The sequence below is a fragment of the Mirounga angustirostris genome, unplaced genomic scaffold, assembly GCF_029215605.1.
Source record: "Mirounga angustirostris isolate CCGP_5_RB_7025 unplaced genomic scaffold, mMirAng1.0.hap1 SCAF_4, whole genome shotgun sequence".
NCBI lineage: Eukaryota > Metazoa > Chordata > Mammalia > Carnivora > Phocidae > Mirounga > Mirounga angustirostris.
The window spans coordinates 103,302,256-103,322,515 of NW_026991712.1; the positions used below are offsets into that span (position 1 = coordinate 103,302,256).

At 35.3% G+C, this 20,260-nt stretch overlaps 1 pseudogene; it reads left to right on the forward strand.

Annotated features, from left to right (window-relative positions):
• The first annotated feature begins 517 nt into the window (after positions 1-517).
• LOC123860572 (U4 spliceosomal RNA) lies at positions 518-594 on the forward strand (annotated as a pseudogene).
• The last annotated feature ends 19,666 nt before the right edge of the window (positions 595-20,260 follow it).

Genomic DNA, 20,260 nt, shown 5'->3' on the forward strand with positions numbered 1-20,260 from the left:
CTGCTCAAAGGCAAGTATGTTCAAACAGTAAGAAAAAAAGATAATATTAAAAAAGAAAAAAAGTTGAAACAATTAAACTAACAAACATAGCAATATCTAGTGTTTAGATCTACGGTGGCAACTGTGAATGCATAAATTTTGTCAAGATAAAAAGAGTAAACGACAAGATATTTTATTTCTTCAGTGAGACTGGGTATTCAAAGAACATACCAGCCCCTGTAGTTTTTGCTATTATCTACAATGTGATTATTGTCCATTTTGTCTGGGAAGGTCACTCAAAAGTACTTGATTTTATGGAGTTTATTGCAAACTTTTTCTTCCTGAGGTGTGTGTTTATCTCTCTTTCTCTCTCTATATATCTATATTACTTATATCTATATCTATCTATCATCTATCTATCTATCTATCTATCTATCTATCTATCTATCTATCTATCTAAAGCTTAGATCTCTTAATTACTAATGCTTTGAAGATAACAGAAACAGTAGTTGCCAATTAATTTAAAAAAGAACAAAGGAGCTTTGCGCAGTGGCAGTATCATAGCCAATGAGGTTTATCCGAGGCGCGATTATTGCTAATTGAAAAAAGAACAAAGGGATTTCCTATACGATTTGGGTAACATCACCTCCACCACGAGCACACACACACACACACACCGCCTCTGATATTTCCCTAAATCAAGGAAAATCACCTTCTCAATCTCCTTTTTTAATTTCAGCTTGACCTTCCCTCCAGCAGCTAGCTATCTGAGGGAACTATAGCATTAATTGGGTCTTAAAGAGAAACATTTCCTTCAATTTGGCATTTCCTTCAATTATGGATATAGGTTCTGTCACCAATAGACAGAGACATGACCAATATTTGTCTATTACAGTACAGATATATCTTGCCCGAATGAAAACTGGAACCCAGGTATGCTCAACCAGAAATCAGCCTTTGTCTTCCCCTCAAAAAAGTTTCTCTCTACAGCTATAGTTGTCTAGGAGAATCTCAACAAATATCTTACACATTTCCTGTATTTGTGAATACAAATAATAAGAGAGAACTTGTCATCAGAATATGCAAAGTGTAGTTTATCATGACACACCTCAATGTGACCAAGTTTAAAACTTTTCTTTGCCACATCTACTCTCCTTTAAATGTAGAATTTGAAAGAAGGTTACTATTCCCCTGGATATCCTCTTTTTTTTCCTCACACTTCTATCATGAAGTGTCAGTAAACCTGATCCTCATTTTCTAGAACAAATCAATTTTGATGATTCAGTTCCATGTGAAGATAGGCTTGTCAAAGCAACTTAAAAAAAAAAAAAAATCTCTTTCTACTTCAAGTCTATATAGTGCCTGATAAGAAATATTTTTTTTTTGTCCTTAGTTCTATTAAACTTTTATGTATTCATTTTTATTTATAAAACAAATATCTCCAAGGTATTATGGGGATCACATATAAATTAATCCAAGCAGGCTTCATGGAGTAGGCTGTGCTTAGGTCCTAAGGGTTAAAAATTAAGCATGATTTCAGTAATAAGAGAAGCAGTAGCCCAAGGCCAAATCTATGTGGCAGAGAATTTTTATATAGAAGGATCCTAGGAAATATGACTAAAAGGAATGCCAGAATTTGATGACAAATTTGAAATACAGATCAATAGAGACCTATAGGATAATACGAGAAAATATGTAACTAATATATCTCTATGAAAGGCAATTACCTGCTGTTTGTGTGTCAGATTTATTAATTGGAAAAAATGCAAAAATACCAAATAAGAAATGTTCCAGAGGTCTTTCGGAGACATCTGAACCACCATGGACAAGGGGGTAGGCTGAAATCCTTCCCCATCCCTGTGATGAGTTCCTTTGAGCACTCAGCATTGATGCCGAAATAATTCTAGGTATTAGAAAGAGTAAATATATGAGGACCTCAACTCGAGATAGTTTTTCTCCATTCTCCCATTCATAGCACAAGAACAAATATCCTCAATGTCTACATCTTTACCTTTAGGATGTGTAAGCAAGAAACATGTGATGAAGATGCATATGTATAAATATATATATATATACTTACACATATGCATGTATATTATATATATATATATATTTACATATTTGTACGTGTATGTATATGATAAATCAACACACACATACACAAACCATGGGAGAAAGAAATAGTTGAGAGAGAGAGAGTGAGAGACACAGAGAGAGTGAGTGATTTCTGTTTCTTCTGCTCCTGCTTTGGGCCAAGCTGGAAAAACAGGGACTGGATTTATTCTCCCACCTAAAACAACCAAAAGCAGGGAAAAAATATATAAAACACTGATTTTCAACATTAAGCATTAAAGCAGTGATCCCTGAGAGAAGCAATCTAGATGAAGCCTGTAACTGTCCCAGCTCATTGCCTTGAGTTACCAGGCCACCGCACATGGAAGAGGAATCTATTCCTAGCCCAGCCAACTCCTTGAATTAAGATGGAGCTGAGTGGGGGCACCTGGGTGGCTCAGTTGGTTCAGCATCTGCCTTTGGCTCAGGTCATGATCCCAGGGTCCTGGAATCGAGCGCCGCATGGGGCTCTCTGCTCAGCGGGGAGCCTGCTTTTCCCTCTCCCTCTGTCTGCCACTCCCCCTGCTTGTGCTCTCTCTCTCTGTCAAATAAATAAATAAAATCTTAAAAAAAAAAAAAAATGGAGTTGAGTGTCTGAAGAGACCGAGGCAGCTAGAGTAGATCAAAGCTAGCATGACAGACTAACAGAGAAGATAGCTGCAGAGAAAGAGAACTCCAAAGATCTACAGAGAGCCCCCGCACAAGTATTTAGCTAAGTACTGATCAGTTCAGACAGGTGAGAACAATACCCATGGCTGGGGAAAGAACAGCAACTACCCATCAAACAAAAATTTGATAAGCTGAATGTTATTAAACCTAGGCCACAGATTTGGAGAATATATTCACAATACTTAGGCCAACAAAAGATTTGCTTGAGAAAAAAAACAAAAATCCTATGAATCAATAGCAAAGACTCAAGAAATGTCTATTTAAAAATAGGTAAAATATTTGAGAAGGCACTTTACAAAATAAGTAATAAATAGCCAACAAATGGAGAAAATATGTAGGAAACTTATCAGAATCATTGGTCATCAGAGTAACGGATAGTCTCACAAATATACAAAAGAAAATTTGTTGTGATTCCTTCCACATGAATATCAAGATATATATTCTTTGACTTTTAAACTTAGTATTAAATTTGCTGACTGTAAAACTTCAGTAGTTATTGAAAAGTATTTGGAAGAATTATTCTACTAGAACAGGAAGTTATGAAACAATAAAGGTAATCATAACATTTGAACTCTGATCATTGTTAAATACTAATGAGAAGAGAATGTTGTTTAAAAAGTGTGCTGAAGTGTAGGAGATTTTTGGTAAAAGAAGAGGAGAAGGAAGGGAAGAGGAGAGGGTGGAAGCAGGTAGAGGGAGGGAAGGAAGGAAGGAAGGAAGGAAGGAAGGAAGGAAGGAAGGAAGGAAGGAAGGAAGGAAGGGAGGGAGGGAGGGAGGGAGGGAGGGAGGGAGGGAGGAAGGAAGGAAAGAAGGAAGGAAGGGAGGGAGGGAGGGAAAAGTGAACTTAAAATATCTAACCATATAAAGCAATCCTGATTTAACAGAATATTTTTATTAGAAAATAGAGATTTCAATTTCCTTTGAGATATTTTAGATCTCTTGCCTTTATATAGACTCTACCATATCATTCAAATAATTATTTTTCTTGCTCTCAAACTCTTAAATATGATCTTTTCATATTAGATAATCCTCATGCACAGACATGTTTTTGTCATTTTTAGCATTTATTCTCCTTTTAAGATTTTATTTATTTATTTATTTGAGAGAGAGAGAGAGCGAGAGAGAGAGAGTGTGCACAGGAGCAGGGCTAGGGGCAGAGGGAGAGGGAGAGGCAGACTCCCCACTTAGCAGAAAGCCCCATGCGGGGCTCTATCCCAAAACCCTGGGATCATGACCTGAGCTGAAGGCAGACCCTTAACTGTCTGACCCAGACAGTCACCCAGACACCCCTTTAGCATTTATCCTTTGGACTATATTACAGTTACCTATAGTTTGGTAATTGTAACTAGTTAGATATTTCTTTGAAATATTTATGAATGAGCAATTGTAACACAGTACGTAGGAACAAAATCATAGCACTTTTTAAATAAACCACAAGGTATGACAACAAAAAAGTGTAAAAACAAAATGTTACGTTTGTGCTTGACAATTCAACATTCCTGCCACAAATAAAACATTACTTATATGCTTATATACATTCAAAATTTGGCTACTCTGTGCCTAAATAACACCTGGACCCAAAATGCATTTTAAAACTTCCATCCTTTCTCTGCTACTGTTTCCTTAGGCTCTGAATACCTTATAGATCCTTTTCATCATATTGAATTTCTATTCATTGTGCTATGTCTAGAGCAAGTGCTACTATGTCTATGAAGTCTTCATACATGCCCCCTGTCAAAATGAGTACCTCTCTCTTCTGGCTTCACTCTGCATCTTACATGTGGCCTGGTTCAGCATTTCTATTAATTTGCCTTTTAATTATTTAATTTATTTATATTTCTGTATCTGTCTCTGGCTTATGTATTCACAGATAGTAGGAATTATCATCTATGGCTATTTTACATCCATTATTCATACAACATCCAGAATACGCTTTTAAAATAGACTTCATTTTTTAGAACACTTTTAGATTCACAGCAAAATTGAGCAGAAAGTACAGCAATTTCCCACACATTCCCTGCTCCTCTCACACACAGTTTCTCCCCACCCACATCCCACATAAGAGTGGTACATTCATTACAATCTGTGAAACTACGCTGACACATCATTATCACCCAAAGGTCGTGGTTTACATTAGGATTCACTTTTGGTATTGTATGATCTACGGGTTTTGACAAATATGGAATGATATATGTTTATAGTATGATATAAAAATAGTTTCACTGCGGGCACCTGGGTGGCTCAGATGGTTAAGCGTCTGCCTTCGGCTCAGATCATGATCCCAGGGTCCTGGGATCGAGTCCCACATCGGGCTCCCTGCTCCTTGGGAGCCTGCTTCTCCCTCTGCCTCTCTCTCTCTCTGTCTCTCATGAATAAATAAATAAAATCTTAAAAAAAAATAGTTTCACTGCCCTAAAAATTCTCTGTACTCAGCTTATTCCCCCCTAAACCCTTGACAACCATTGGTCTTTTTACTATCTCCATAGTTTTGCCTTTCCAGCATGTCACATAATTGAGATCATATCGTATGTAGCCTTTTAAGATTGGCTTTTTAAAATATACATCTAAGTTTCTTCTCTGCTTTTTCATGGCTTCATAGCTCATTTTTTATTGCTGAATAATATTCCACTATTTGGATGTTCCAAAGTTTATTTATCCACTCCTCTGCTGAAGGGTATCTCATTACTTCCAAAGTTTTAGAAATTATGAGTAAAGCTGCTGTAAACACCCATGTGCAGCTTTTTGTGTGGACATAAATTGTCACCCCATTTGGGTAAATACCAAGGAGTGTGATTGCTGGATTATATGATAAGAGTATGTTTAAGAAGCTGCCATATTTTGGATTCAATTTGTTAGTATTTTGTTAAGATTTTGCATCCATGTTCATCAGCGTTATTGGCCTGCAATTCTTTTTTGATGGGATCTTTGGTTTTGGAATCAAGGTAATGCTGGTCTCATTGAGTGAGTTTGGAAGTTTCCTTTTGACTTCTATTTTTTGGAATAGTTTGAGAAGAATAGGTATTAACTCTTCTTTAAATATTTGGTAGAATTCCTCTGGTAAGCCATCTTGCCCCCGGGCTTTTGTTTGTTGGGAGATTTTTGAAACTGAACCACTTTCTTACACCATACACAAAAATAAATTCAAAATGGATGAAAGACCTAAATGTGATCCTAGAGGAGAACACAGGCATTGGCTGTAGCAACTTATTTAGACGCATCTCTGGAAGCAAGAGAAACAAAAGCAAAAATGAACTATTGGGACGTCATCAAGATAAAAAGCTTTTGCACAGTGAAGAAAACAATCAACAAAACTAAATGGCAACCTTCAGAATGGGAGAAGATATTTGCAAATAACATCTGTGATAAAGAGTTAGTATCCGACATTTATAAAGAACTTATGAAACTCAACACCCAAAAACCAAATAATCCAGGTAAGAAATGGGCAGAAGACATGAATAGACATTTTTCCAAAGAAGACATCCAGATGGCTAACAGACACATGAAAAGATGCTCAACATCACTCATCATCAGGGAAATACAAATCAAAACAACAATGAGATATCACCTCACACTAGTCAGAATGGCTAAAATTAACAACACAGGAAACAACAGATGTTGGCGAGGATGTGGAGAGAGGGGAACCCTCTTACACTGTTGGTGAGAATGCAAACCGGTGCAGCCACTCTGGAAAATAGTATGGAGGTATGGAGTATGGAGGTTCCTCAAAAAGTTAAAAGTAGAACTACCCTATAACCCAGCAATTGCACTACTAGGTATTTACCTAAAGGATACAAAAATACTGATTTGAAAGGATACATGCACCCCGATGTTTATAGCAGCATTATCAATAGCCAAATTATGAAAGAGCCCAAATGTCCATCAGGTGATGAATGGATAAAGAAGTGGACCACTTCCTTACACCATACACAAAAGGAAATTCAAAATGGATGAAATAAGTCAGAGGAAGATAAATTCCATATGATTTCACTCATATGTGGAATTTAAGAAACAAAATAGATGAACATAGGAAGAAAAAAAAGAGCGAAGCAAACCATAAAACAGACTCTTAACAATAAAGAATACACTGAGGGTTGCTGGAGAGGAGGTGGGTTGGGGAATGGGTTAAATGGGTGATGGGTATTAAGGAGGGCACTTGTGGGCGCCTGGGTGGCTCAGTTGGTTAAGCAACTGCCTTCGGCTCAGGTCATGATCCTGGAGTCCCGGGATCGAGTCCCGCATTGGGCTCCCTGCTCAGCAGGGAGTCTGCTTCTCCCTCTGACCCTCCCCCTCACCTGCTCTTTGTCTCTCATTCTCTCTCTCTCAAATAAATAAATAAAATCTTGAAAAAAATAAAAAGGAGGGCACTTGTGATGAACACCATGTGTTATATGTAATTCATGAATCACTAAATTATATTCCTGAAACTAATATTGCTCTATATGTTAACTAACTAGAATTTAAATAAAAACTTAAAACTAAAATAAATAGATAAAAATAAAAACAGCACCCCCCCCACACACACACACAAAAGAAGCTGCCATACTGTCTTCCAAAGTGGTTGTACCATTTTACATTCTCACCATCAATGAATGAATATTCCTGTTGTTCCACACCATTGCCAATATTTGGGGTCAGTATTTTGGAATTTCAGCCATTTTTTTTTAGAAGGGGGAGGAGCAAATGGAGAAGGAGAGAGAGAATTTTAAGCAGGCTCCTTGCCCAGCATGGGGCCTGATGCAGGGCTTGAGTCTACAAGTGTGAGATCATGACCTGAGCCAAAATCAAGAGTCAGATGCTTAACTGACTGAGCCACCCAGGCACCCCTGGAATGATATGTCTATTTGGCATTTGTAAGTCTTCTTTGGTGAGGTCTCTGTTCAAGTCATTTGCCTATTTTTAAATTGGGTTGTTCATTTTCTTAATGTTAAATTTTAAGAGATCTTTAAGTAATTTGAATAACAGTCTTTTATTAAATACTCCTTTTGTAAATATTTTCACCCAGTCCATGGCCCATCTTCTCATTCTCTTGATATTGTCTTTCCCAGAGCAGAAGATTTTAATTTTATTTAATTTTATCCATTTGTTGATGGATTTTACCTTTGGTGTTATATCCAAAAATTCATTGAAAACTCAAGGTCATTTAGATTATCTCCTATGTTATTTTTAGGGTTTTTGTAGTTTTGAATTTCACATTTAGTCCATGAGGAATTTTGGATTAGTTTTTGCAAAGGGTGTAAGCTCTGTGTTTACATTCTTCTTTTTTTCCCACTCCATGTGGATATCCAGTTGACCAGAACAGTTTGTTGAAAAGATTGTTTTTCTACATCGTATTATCTTTGCTCCTTTGTCAAAGATCAGTTGACTGTATTTGTGTGGGTCTATGTTTGGGTTCTTTGTTGTGTTCTATTGATCTATTCACCTATTCTTCCACCAATACCACCCTGTCTTGATTCTGTAGTTTAACAGTGAGCCTTGAAGTTGGGTGGCATCAGGCCTCCAACTTTGTTGGCTCTTCCAGATTTTTTGCCTCTCCATATAAAATTTAGAATCAGTTTGTTAATATCCACAAAATAACTTGCTAGGATTTTGATTGAGATGACACTGAATCTATAGATCAAGTTGGGAGGAACTGACATCTTGACAATGTTGAATCTTCCTACCCATGAACACCAAATATCTCTCCATTTACTTAATTCTTTGATTTAGTTCATCAGAGTTTTATAGTTTTTCTAATGTAGATCTTGTACATATTTTGTTAGATTTATACCTAAGTATTTTATTATTGAGGATACAAATATAAATTGTACTGTGTTTTAAATTTCAGATTCCGATTGTTCATTGCTGGTATATAGGAAACTGATTAACCTTTGTGTATATTTTTAAAAGATTTTATTTATTTATTTGAAAGGAGATCAAAAGAGAGCACGAGCGAGGGTGGGGGCAGAGGGAGAGGGAGAAACAGACTCCCCACTGAGCAGGAAACCTGAAGCGGGGCTTGATCCCAAGACCCTGAGATCATGACCTGAGCTGAAAGCAGATGTGTAATGGACTGAGCCACCCAGGCGACCTTAGCCGCCCAGGCGACCTTTGTGTATTAACCTTGTTTTTCAAGGAATTGGCCCTCAAATTGTTCATAGCATCTCTTTATTATCCTTTCAATGTCTTTTAGCTCTGTAGTGATATCCTCTTTCATTTCTGATACTAGTAATTTGTGTTCTCTGTGTTAGTTAACCTGTCTAAAGTCTTATTTATTTTATTAATCTTTTCAAAAAAACAATTTTTCGGTTCACTGATTTTTCTCTATTGACTTCCTATTTTCAATTTTATTAATTTTGCTCTTTTATTTTTTCTTTTTTTCTTCTTTTTACTTTGGATTAAATTTGTTCTTCTTTTCCTAGAGTCTTATGATAGAAGCTTATTGTTTTTAAATCTTTCTTCTTTTATTTTATGTATAAATTCCTCTCTAAGCAGTGCTTTTGCTGAATCCCACAAATTTTGATAAGTTGTATTTTAACTTGTATTTAATTCAAAGTATTTTTAAATTTTTCTTAAGATTTCTTATTTGACCCATATGTTACTTAGAAGTGTATGTTTAATGTTTAAATATTTTGGGTTTTCCAGGTATTTTTCTGTTACTTATTTTTAATTTGATTCCATTGTGGTCTAAGAGCATATGTTATATGATTTCTATTCTTTTAAATTAGTTAAGGTTTTTCTTATGACACAGAATGTGGTCTATCAGTGAGTGTTTGATGTAAGCTTGAGAAGAATGAGTATTCTGCTGTTCTTGGATGAAGTAGTTTATAAATCCCTTTATATTCAGTTGATTAATGATCTTGAGTTCAACCAGGGCCTTACTGATTTTCTGCTTGCTGGATTGGCCCATTTCTAATAGAGAGGTGTTGAAGTCTCCATCTATAACAGTGGATTCATCTATTTCTCCCTACAGTTCTATGAATTTTGCCTCACATGGTTTGACTCTCTGTTGTTAGACATGTACACATTCAGGATTGTTATGTCTTCTTAGAGAGTTGACTCCATTATCATTATGCAATACCCTTCTTTACCCCAAATCATTTTCTTTGCTCAGAAGTTTGTTGTCTCTGAAATTAATATAACCACTTCAGCTTTCTTTTAGTTAGTTTTAATATGGTATATCTTTCGCCATTCCTTTATTTTTAATCTACGTGTCTTTATATTTAAAGTGGAATTCTTGGGGCGCCTGGGTGGCTCAGTCATTAAGCGTCTGCCTTCAGCTCAGGTCATGGTCCCAGGGTCCTGGGATCGAGCCCCACATAGGGCTCCCTGCTCCACGGGAAGCCTGCTTCTCCCTCTCCCACTCCCCCTGCTTGTGTTCCTCTCTCGCTGTCTCTCTCTGACAAATAAATAAATAAAATCTTTAAAAAAATAAATAAATAAAGTGGAATTCTTATAAACAGCATATAGTTGGGTCTCTAATTGACTCTGACAAACTCAGTCTTCTAATTTGTGTTTTTAGTCCATTGACATTTAAATTGATAATTGATGTAGTTGGATTAATATCCATGTTTATTTATTTATTTGTAATTAACATATAATGTATTATTGGTTTCAAGGGTACGGGTCTGTGATTCATCAGTCTGATATAGTGTCCACCATATTTATAAGTATTTTCTATTTGTTACCCTTGTTCTTTATTCTTATTTTTGCCTTCACTCTTTTCCTGACTTTTATGGTTGTAATGGAACATTTTATATGACTCCACTTTCTCTCCTGTGTTAGCATTTAAACTCTACTTCTTAAAAAAATTATTTTGGTGGTTGCCCTAGAGTTTTCAATATGCATTTACAAATAATCCAAGTCTACTTTCAAACAGCACTATATCACTTCACAGGTAGTGCACGTACCTTATAATAACAAAGTATTTCTGATTCATCCCTCCAGTACCAACTATCATTGATGTTGTTGATCACTCTTATTTATAAGCATGCATTAAAATACATATACAAATACATCATTGCTATATTTATTTATGACTAACTGTATCTGCTAGATCAATTAAGAATAAAAAAAAATAAAAGTTTTATTTTACCTTCACTTATTCCTTCTCAGGACTGGTTCCCATAGAGGCCTCTGCCTGTGACTCTCTATCCTGGCAATTTGTGAATTTCTATACTTACCTGTCTCTCTCTCTCTAATTTGATGAGCAGCAGTTTTCCCTGTGACCTCCATTTTTTTCAAAAATCTAAGAAGAATTTTTAATTTGTTTGTTTGTTTGATTGTTTTTTTGTTTGCTCAGCTATTTACTTCTGAGCTCCTTACATGCCAACTGGAAACCAGAAGTCCAGAATGCTACTTTTGATGCACAATAATTGAAAGATACTCCTGTGCATCAAACTCTTCATGGTTTCTCATCTCACCAGATTAAAATCTGAGACCCTTACCAGCAGCATCAAGGTTTAACATGTTCTATTTCTTGCTTGATTCTGTAATCTCATATCTTATCATCCACCACTTTGGCCTCTAGATTCCCACAACACTAGCCTTCTTTCTAATCTTCAAATATACTGGTATCTGTCATACTTTATGGTCTTTGCATAGGTTCTTCTTGCTATCCTCAAAGTTCTTTGCCCTTATCTTCAAAGAGTTTCTTCTTTTAATTCTTGCATTAATTCAAATATCAGCTCTTCAGAAAACCATCCAATCTAACATACCACTCAACCAGTTTCTGTCATATTATTCTATTGTATATCTTACAGAATTTATTACTAATTGATATTTTGTTGCTTATTTTTCACTGACCTTAATCACTAACATATAAACTCTATTAAGCAAGGATCTTTTCTCTTCTGTTTATTGCTTTATCCCAGCGTCTAGTATTGACACTCAAATAATTTTTTCTGGGGCGCCTGGGTGGCTCAGGTTAAGCCTTGGTTAAGCGACTGCCTTCGGCTCAGGTCATGATCCTGGAGTCCCGGGATCGAGTCCCGCATCAGGCTCCCTGCTCAGCGGGGAGTCTGCTTCTCCCTCTGACCCTCCCCCCTCTCATGTGCTCTCTCTCTCCTCTCATCCTCTCTCCCAAATAAATAAATAAAATCTTTAAAAATAATAATAATAATAATTTTTCTGTAAATTAATTAAGTAATCAATGAATTAATAACCATTATGGCAGACATTTCATTAATGGTCTAATTTCTTCCATCTTCCCTCTATTACACATTTTCCATGTGATTTTAATTCTTCTTATTAATGAGATAAGGTCTATTTCCCTTCCCTTGAATTTGGACTGATCTTTAACCTACTTTGGCCAATAAAATATGGAAGAAGTCACTGTGCCAGTTCTAAGCCTAGGTCTCAAGAGGTTATGTGACTTTCTACCTGATTAATCTAATCCATCTAGCTTTGCTATAAGAATATGTCCAGGGTAGACTGCTGAAGGATGAATTACATGGAGCAGAGATGTGTCTCTCCAGTTGTCTGGGCTAAGGCTTAAACCAGGCAACAACCATTTGATTGCCAGACATATGAGACAGTCCAGTCAAGGTCAACAGAGCTTGATCTGTAGCCAATTGCAGATATATAAATGAGCCCCACCAATACAAAAAGTACCACTCAGCCAATCTACAGATTCATGAGCTAAATGAATGACTGTAGTTCTAAGCCAGAGTTTTTAGGTGGTTTGTCTTATAGAATTGTTGTGGCAAAAGATAACTCATACAATCATGTACTACAATATCTTGCATATCATAGATTCTCAATAAGTATTAGTTGAAATGCCTCTAAATTATATAGATATATCTAGGCTAACCTTCTTTTAGCTAAAATTCTGCACATCTAAAATGCCTGCTGTATTTCTAAACTGAAAGGAACATTTTCATCGAAGTCCACCTCCGTTCTTCATTTACATTTCTCTTAGCACATCATTGCCTCAGGCATGAAGTTCCAAACATTTTATCAGCATTCACTTATTTCCATATTCAATGTCACTATGTTTTATCAACTATTCCTACTTGGAAATTTTCCAATCCATACCTTCTTGTCTACTTTTATTGCCATCCTGCTAGTCCAAGGCCACCAGACATTGAACTTAACAGAGGGTAAATAATAACTTACGCTGCATGGCATTTTACAATTTTCAAAGCATTTTCACATAGTATTCTATTTAATGGTTGCAACCATCTTATGAAGTGTTCCACACAAACCCTCTTATCTTCACTTCGGTTGCAGTGAAACTGAAGTTCTGAGAGGATAAGAAAAACCCTGGGACTTTCAAGTTCTAGTTCAGAGTCCTTTCCACTGTGCTATATTGTATGTTGCCAACTTCCACAGCCTACTAGCTTATCTACTTGGCTCCCCTTTCTACTCATTCTGCCTACAAGTGCCACCAGATGAATAGTCCTCAAAACACCTTTTCATTTCCCTGTTCAACAACTTAAATATCCATTATCTATAACATTGAGGTCAAACTTCTTAACCAAAAGGTAAGGTTTCCATTATGTTTTTATTTTTTTCTGATGACCACCAAGACCTCAAGAATCATTACACTAAAATATGTCTTTCACCTTAACAAGACATATTTTACTGAACACTGTCAACACTTCCATTAATAGTCCCTTTGTTGATGCTTCTTTATTTAAATAATCTGGGGATGCATCTTGGTTTTAACCATAACACGTAATGCCTCTAGGCTATCTAATATGTTCTCCTTAAATCTTTCATATTTGCCATTTCCTTTATTTTAAAAACATGTATTTAAGTGGAACTAAACACATATTGAAGGACTTATCTAAAAACTCTAACGACTGTGTATTCTGTTTTCTGTCGGGGCCCTGACTAAAACACTGCCAAAGATGTCTCTTTAGTTCCAACTCTTTAGTGAGGAAATTAATATGTATTACCTTGAGAACTCAGGTATCAAATGTAGGAAAAGTCATGAGAAGTGTCAAAGTTAGCATCTTTTAAAGGTTAATAGTAAGCAAGAGAATATAGATGGTAAAGTCTGTAGTTGCAACTTGCCTGGGCACAAAGCAGAGCAGAGAAGGATGAAGAATGTGTCAGCGGGTAAACATAAAATACCCAGCCCAGCTTACCATTTTTGCAACTTGGCATCACTTCTTCTTTCCTTTCATCTGACTTATTTCTCTTTCAGAACATAGAGAGGACAGAAGACCCTTCACCAACCATATCATCACAGTAATGCCAATCTAGTCATACTTCCATCCAATCTAGTCATACTTCAGGTTTTGTGCCTATTCCATCAGGAGTACTAGCCACTACTCGTACAATCTACACAAGATAGGAAAGAAAAAGAGGGAAAAAAAAAGAACTAATTGATTAACATAAAATATGCACATTTGCCATAGTTCAAGTTTCTGTAACATATTTGAGGCTAAGATGAGAATTATGAGCTCCTTCTTCCATAGACTTCCAGGTTCCTGAACAAGCACTTGACCAGATAGGATTTTACCTTTTGAGGTAAAATCTAAAGGTAAAATTTAGAGGTAAATCTAAAGGTTAAATCCTCTTTAAAGGTCTGTAGAGGTCCTGTCTTTATGAAGAAGTTGTAGTTTTCCAGTGAGTTTGTTAAACTTGAAATATTAAGCAGGGCCCTACTGAAGCCTCAGAGTTCTAAATACAGTTCTGAATGCCTTCATTGGGGAATATCCACCCAATTTCCCCTAGATAATTGAAATAAATTACCCAAGTTTGCATAATAATTCCTTTTTCTGAGGGTTGGCTTAATAGTAGGAAGAGATGTTCTTGACTAAGGGGCAATGTTAGCTTCTAAATAACTGTTTCATCATTGATGTGTTCTTCTTTGAGAAAAAAGACACCCAAACCAACCCACCTCAAGTTTGGAAAGATGTGAAACAACCATTCTATAAGGGGACTTTTAAGTATAATTAGTGAAAGGAGGAACTCCCAGAATATGCATATTCTGTCTATGGAAACAAAACAAAAACCTAGCACTGTGCATTGACTGTTGATTAGAAGGTGATACCATAACCTGATCTTATGCAAGATCACTATTAAGCATTTAGTAAGCCATTCCATTATGTTATCATTCCAGTCTCTTCCTGGTGATGGAGTACATGTTAAGAACAGTAAAGCCCATGGGTCTTAAACTGAGTCTCTTGGTTTTAAATGAAGTTACACAGAACATCATGACTATGACTAAGACATTTTGTAAGTCTACACATTGTGGTACTGGTAGTATTATTGCCTACAGAGAAAGAAAATCCGTTTTTTAAATACATACCTATTAAAATGAGGACACATCACTATCCTCTTCTTGAAGAGGCCCAATCAAAATATCCTGACATTAGGTAGCTTACTGGTCGTCTCCAGGAATAACGTTATTTCACTGGCCTCTGATATTAGTAGGTTGAGCACTCAGCATATCTAGTAGCTAGATGAACCTTGGTGAGAGGAAGTTGAGGTTTTCAAAGGCATACTTTGCTTCTACCATCCCTGTTGCCATGGCCATTCTGTTTATGAGTCTTAGATCAAGCACCAAGTTGGTTAAAGGAAGATCTTGTTTGATAGCTATAAAATAGTTACCTAATCACTAATAGCTCTCTCTGGTGTACATTCACATTGGACCAAATAACTTCAGGTTTTGTGCCTATTCCAAAAAGTCTTTCTAAATTTATAACTGTCCCACAGAAAACCTTGTCACCAAGTCTCCTATATTCCAAAAAGGCAAACTTTCCCAGGCAAACAGCAAGCCAGAGAAGGGGAAGGATAGATTGGATAATGAGGTGGGATGGCTGGAGAATTTTAAAAAGAATAATCAAAACAGCAAGTAATTGTATTTTCTTTACCCCAAGGCTAACCTCCACTTCTGCTTAGTTCAGGCCATACTAAATTATATTGCTATGAGTAAGACTAATAAGGTGGAAAATCAGCCCAGTTTAACCCCTTCTGGCTACAAGTTTAGTGGTCTTTTTCTTTTTTTCCTGTAGTTCACCTCTAAGTGACTAAGGATACTTTAGATATCAATCTATACATTTACTTGTAGCAGCACCCTACTATTGCCTCTGATTTATAAATTTTAGACTCTTCAGAAAAGGTTTTTGGGAAAAAACAATTCTTTAACATATTCTTTAACATATTCTTTATTTTCTTAAATGATAAAAAGTATTACTCCCTTCCCTTAAATATTCACTTTCATTTGCATTTGCTAATTTGAGGGAATATTATCCATTAATTGAGGGATTTCTAGTATTCTTACAATGATATAAAACTAGGCATAGCACTACGGAGATCTTTGCATGTAAACCTCTTCTCTGGAAACCTTTACTGCTTACTGGAGTGGTTCGCAACCAGGACTATACATTAGAAGAAATTGGGTTACTAAAAAAAAAAAATATATATATATATATATATACACACATATATATATGCTGATTATATATATATCAGCATATATATACATATATATACTATATATATCAGTATATATTAAACCATACTCTAGATATATTAGAGTATTCAGTATATAGTAGATCTACTCAGATATAGTACTCAACCATACTCAGTATAGATTAAACCATAACCTCTAGAAATGGAATCAGGCATCAGTATTTTTAATAACTACCTAGGGTTTTTTAGTGTTTGACATTATTGATCCACTTAAAAACCTCCAAATTCTCTGATTCATAAGCTAGGCTTCTCAATTCACAAACTTATTTTTAAATTTATTTTCTATAAATATATTGTATATCTTTGCCTAAATTGTGTTGTTTCTAAATTATATCCATAATTATATCACACAGCCATTGACTATTCAATTTTACAAACTGATCATCCTGCTTGAATATACTTTGATGTCATTTCTGGAAAGAAATATAGAGGCAGTTGTAGAAAAAATGATAATTTACTTACTGAAAATGATGGCAATATTTAATTTTCTTTAAATCTGCTAAAATTCATGATAAAGATAACTATTAATTTGATGGATTCTTTTCCTGAGATGTATTAATAATTAAAATTTCCTAACTCTCTATTAAAAGATATATTTACAAATCTTAAAAGTTTAATATTTAATTTAAATACTTTTTAATAACTTCAAAAACTCGTAATATATTTTTATTATAAATATAATGATTGTTAAAAAGAACATGAAAAGGAGAGAATCCTGCACACACACAAAAACCACCCAAAGTTCCAAAATATATAAAGACATTTTTTTAAGTTTAGTATAAATTATTAGAATACTTTTTATGAGGTGATAAAATTCCTAAAAACTACAAGTTTTTCACAGGAGTAATTACTAAGGATTTAGAAAAGCATTTTGGCAAATATATTCCTATAAAACTATTTATTCACATCATTTGACTCTAATCCCTACTACCTCTTTTTTTCCGTAAACAATGACCTCTCTCCAGTACTACTCTATTGAAGTCCTTGGTTATTTCAATAACTGCGTAGATAATGACTTAATACACTGTCTTCTCAGATATTTAAACTCTTCCATTAATCCTTTTCTCACCTTTCTATACCCATTCACTCCTTTGTCCATGAGTTAGACCTATGACTACCAATAACTACAACCCCTTCAACGTATCAGTTTTAAGTATCCAATACATAAGGTACCGTCTTCTATTTTCCCATTTTTACACTTTCTAGTAGTCTAACTCCACAATCCTTCACTTTTACCAGGATCTATAATCCAGTGATATACCAATTTTTACATTGCACTAATTTTTGTTCATCCTCTTTGCCACTTACACTAAAACATCTGTCCTCAACTCCTGTGCCCCTGCCCCACTTTGTACTCACTTGACAAAAACCTAAAATTGATTAATTACCATTTCCCTACACTTACACTTACAGGGTTAACCCTGCCTAACAAGGGAAAATCAAACATGCTGACTGATCTGACTTTAAATACATGGTGGTCTAATCCTAGATTATTCCTCAAGACAATGTCTTATCTCTCTTCAAATGTCCTATACCTCCTGCTGTTCTCAATTTTAGTTCCTAGTTCACTAGAAGACCAGGAATATTTAGAAGAGAACACAGGCAATTTAATTTTGACACATCTACCTGTCTCTATGAGCATACTACCTCCATTCTGTTACCATGAATTGTCTTTCATTTTACCTAAGACCATAGACTTATTTTGCTCTGTATCCATTCTATATCGTGTTCACAAAGGCTTTATTCCTGAAATTGTCCCCATGTTATCCTGAATCATCAACATTTATTCTTGTACTCTGATTATTACCATCAGCATGCAAGCATGAAGTTATTTTCTTATCTGTCAAAATTCTGTCTTGACCTCACTTCTTCCTCCAGTTACTAGCCCATTGCTTTATGTCTTTTCACATCTACATACACACAACATCTACAAAGAATTTCTCTTGTCTGTAGCTCCATTTATTTCACCTTCTTCTCTCTTGAACCATACTCGCCAGGTTTTCACCTTCCACTTCATTGACAGTGCATTTATGAATGTTACAGTGGTGTCCACTGCTAAATCCAGTAGCTAGTATCAGTGCTTATATTACAGTGGCAAGGAAGACTTTATTCAATATTAAATGACAGAGAGAGACTGAACCCAGCTCTACTAAAATGAAAGGCAGGAGAAATTTTAAGCACTGGAATGAGCTAGTGGAAACGTACTGGGGGACTCTGCAGGGGAGAGATGGATCAATGGGCTGTGCCTAGTACACTGAGTTATTCCCGAGTTTACAAATGTTTTTCTCTGTGATTAGACCATCTGTATTTCCTAACTGGCACCCACTGAAGTCAGGTTCCTACCCTCCCACAGACATGGGGAGATAAGGATGCTATATCCTTTGATGTTTACATTTCAAAGAAATGGTTCTCAGGTTCTTTATGAAGAAATTCCTTAGTTTGTAATATTGGCAAGAAGTTGGGAGAATAGTTACGTATATTTCAAAGTGGCAGAGATGAAAATATAATTGCAAGTTTTCTAAATTAAATGTTCTAAGAAAAGGAGATTAAAGGTTACAGCCAGGAAGAAACTGTCTAAAGTTTAGTCAAGCTAAGGGAAATGTTAAGGCCATCATGGTCAGATCCTATTATATAATGGGCACAGGGAGGAATTTTTTTTGTGTATCATCGTGATCTATTGAGTATATTTTGATACTTCCTAGTTCAATTTTGATAGTAAAGGACAATTGAAGGATCTAAGACCCCTCAAACATACAGGTCAGAGTTATGATACCAGATAAACTACCTAGAACAGCAGAGGTGCCAGCTACAGAGCAATATAGAATGGATAAAGAAGAGTTTAATAATTAGGATCTGTGGCAGCTTTGAGAAAAGCAACAGAACAGGACCTATAGTTATAGGATCCTTTCTGTTATAGGATCTCAGGAGTCTCCAGTCTAGACATCTCAGCTTGCAACATTGCTAGATTTTCACTGTTTTTTCACAGTCCCAACTCGTCCAATATTCCCCATGTAATAAATGAGAACATTAATCAGAATATTGTTTTGATTCTGGTTTTCCTCTGCTTAATTATTTATACCAGTTCTTCATTGTTTATAATATTGTATTCAAATCTTTCACTAAAACAGGTTTTCATAGTCTGGTGCCAGTTTTGGAAGCCAACTTTAAACTCTACTATTTTATAGGAATGTCTTTTACTTTTCCTTTAATTTTTACTATCTATTCTTATATATCAAGGTCATCCTTCCCATGCACTTACAACTTTGTTTATGATGATTACTCTGGGTAAACGCTCAAATCTATACCTTTCCTGACCCTGTCTATCTTTTATTAACCCTCTTTGATTATAATTAGGTAATAGTCATCCTTCATTTTACTCAGTGGTCATGATTATCATCTTTATTATTCATTAATTCACAGTGAGAAACAAGAATTGGACAGCTTATATGCAGCAATTGCTTTATTAGATGGAGTGAAAAACATACAAATAGCTCTGTCAGGAAATACAGAAACTCTTAAAAATAACATAATTTTGTCATTAACATTTTTAGTTAGCTTATGGTTTGTACTATGTCATTTTCTTTTCTAATTTTTTTAATCTGCATAAATCTCAGATTTCCCAATGTATTAATAATTACCTTACATGCAGTAAAAAATATGATCTCTCTCTCTCTGCCTTACTCTCTTTACTTTTATGAAATTACAGTGACCCCAAAATATGCATTTGAAAATTACTTGTTGAATTGAACTGACAGAATATAAATTAGTTTGGATAACATATTTATATTTTATTAGGGAAGAGGGAAATAATCCTATGAAATAGCTGCCAAGAACTTTTCATGTATTAAAAAATTTAAATTAAATATAATCTGTGAAGAATATGCCTAAAGGCTCCTTATGCTATCGGACTAAAAATGAGAATCAGGCCATTATAACAACAGTGAAAACTTATTTTTCATAAAATTTGGAAGCTGTAGAACAAGATGACTGTCACCAAAGATAACCACCTTTTCATATTCTAGATATTTTTACAGTGCTAGATGTCATTTCAAGTTTCTTCAATTAAAAAAATAAGTTCAAGAACTGAGTGTCATCA